Consider the following 2,500-nt stretch of genomic DNA (forward strand, 5'->3'; position numbering starts at 1 on the left):
CGCAGTCCATGATAGAATGCATAGATATTTCTGTAGAATAAACACGAGATTTTTCAGAATTATTAATAATTATAAGTATTGACATGGATTTTATATGAATATAAGTTTATACATTATACCTTTAGATTATTCTTGGTATAGAGAACATATTTCTTGTATTAATGGAAATTTATTCTAAAATGAGGGGTAGACTATTGCTAAGATATTTTGTCATTTATTAGAAAAAAAAAAATAAATGAAAATAACCGCAAAATTGAAGAGTCCAGAAGGGATACTTTATACTGCCCCTTTTGTACATACCGGTAGAGAAAGAAATTTGTAAAATACATAATATTTTACCTATTTTCTATAATAAAATATTCCCTTTTCTTAGTCGTATGATAAAATAGCAATCATTTGAATTGGAAAATCTAGTTCAGATGTATTATGGTTAAAAGAATATCTATTTGAAATATAGCCGACAGACGCGACCCCATTAAACCTTAGAAATTCACCTGCTGCTTCTCAAATTGAGAACCATCGGTGAACAATAGGAATCCTCCGCTCAATTATTTGTATGGGTTGGTGTTTTTAAATCTTAATTCTCTCTCCGAGTTGTAAGCATATGACACGAAACGGAGAAAGGAAGGGATTGTCCTTGTTCCTAGTAAAGGACCGAAGAACAGGCTAGATCTTCGGTACACTCGATGTGGCATTGTTGATTATAATAATGTCTTATTTTTTTCGACTTTTTTAATCCTACTGTAAACCTTTTCCATCGATTTCTATTTCTTGCATCTTCTCTTCCTTCAGTTCAACCTAACCATCATCACTTCCCTCCATATTCATCCATATGATCTGCTGATTATAATAATGTAATGCATCATGATTCCTATAGGCTACCTTTTTTCTTAAAGCGACCTACTTTCAGGTTTCCTTAAAAAGAGCTTCAGTTACGTTTTTCAATGTAAATACATATGCTTTTTGCAAACATAAACATAAACATATTCATATTCCAAGAAAATATATTTTATCATTTCTCATGCTCGACATGGGTATATCAAATCTCTCTCCTCTCTCTCTCCTCTCTCTCATCTCTCTCTCTCTCTCTCTCTCTCCTCTCTCTCTCTCTCTCTCTCTCTCATCTCTCTCTATTCACACTACAAAACTTCTCTCGGACCAAGACAATTAGATTCCCTAGTTCAAGTGGTAATCTCTTTCTTTACTACAAACTTGCTTGGTTCTTGATATCAAGTGTTTGCTCTTTTTCATGACAGAGAAGTTATTACTCCACTTAGAAATGCAGCTTTTCCCAAATACGGGAATCCCCATCAGTCGATCCCACTTCTCTTGTAATATTACTCGTTTTATTTTGTTACATCAATTCCTTTTCGTCTCAGATATTGCATATCAAACAAGGACCTTCGTTCTTTGACAGGGGTCCAGTTGAAAAAGCCACGATGGGTCTTTTTATAGTTTAAAAACGCCTTCATTATTAGAGAGTGCTGATTTGACGTACATTTCTCTCATTTTTTTTTTCTATTACAAGTTTCGAACAGTGTACAAGTTTTTCAAGTTTTTATTTGTATTCTCAAAACAAAACTTCACTTTTTTCATTCAAAATACTTAAGTATGGTTTTATATTTATTGATTTTCCCATTGTTTCATTATTTTTTGCCCATTTTTAATCCTAAAAACATTTTCATAAATCGCTAAGAAATTTTCCCTTATTTTGTTCAGATTGTTTTGTCAAAAATGGGCTTTTTTCAATTATTATAAGATTTTCACCGTTAATTTTTTGTTTTTATTTGTAGTATTACTAGGATGATGGCTATAGCTTAGGTAAAAAGAAACTCCTTAAGCCTCTCATATCAAGAATGTATAACATTAATTGTTCATTTGTATAGTCCTTTGTACCTTACCTCAATAAAGAAAGCATTATTCTCTGTCGTTTCTTAAAATCTTAAAGTTTAATAAGTGGAAACCTAAAAACGTTAGACATTTTAATTCTATATTGCTAAGAAAAGAAAAACACATCACAGAGTAAGAAAAGGAAATGAGCTACTTTCACTTATAGATTCTGACTAAATATAACATTATTTTCGTTTTTGTTAGATTTTTTTTTTTAATATTCACCGTAAAGGGTGTTGGATGAGTGACCGATGAATCAAGAAAGTAATCCAAGTTTTGGATTTGTCGGTGCCAGAACTTATTACTTTAGGGCTGAGGAATATTTTAATATATATATAATATATTATATATATATATAAATATATATATATATATATATATATATATATTATACATATATATATATATATATATATATATAAATATATATATATATATATATATATATATATATATATATATATATAGTATATATATATATATATATATATATATGTATATATATATATATATATATATATATATATATATATATATATATATATATTATATTATATATATTCTATATATATATATATATATATATATATATATATATATATATATATAT

The sequence above is a fragment of the Palaemon carinicauda genome, chromosome 11, assembly GCF_036898095.1.
Source record: "Palaemon carinicauda isolate YSFRI2023 chromosome 11, ASM3689809v2, whole genome shotgun sequence".
Taxonomy (NCBI): Eukaryota; Metazoa; Arthropoda; class Malacostraca; order Decapoda; family Palaemonidae; genus Palaemon; species Palaemon carinicauda.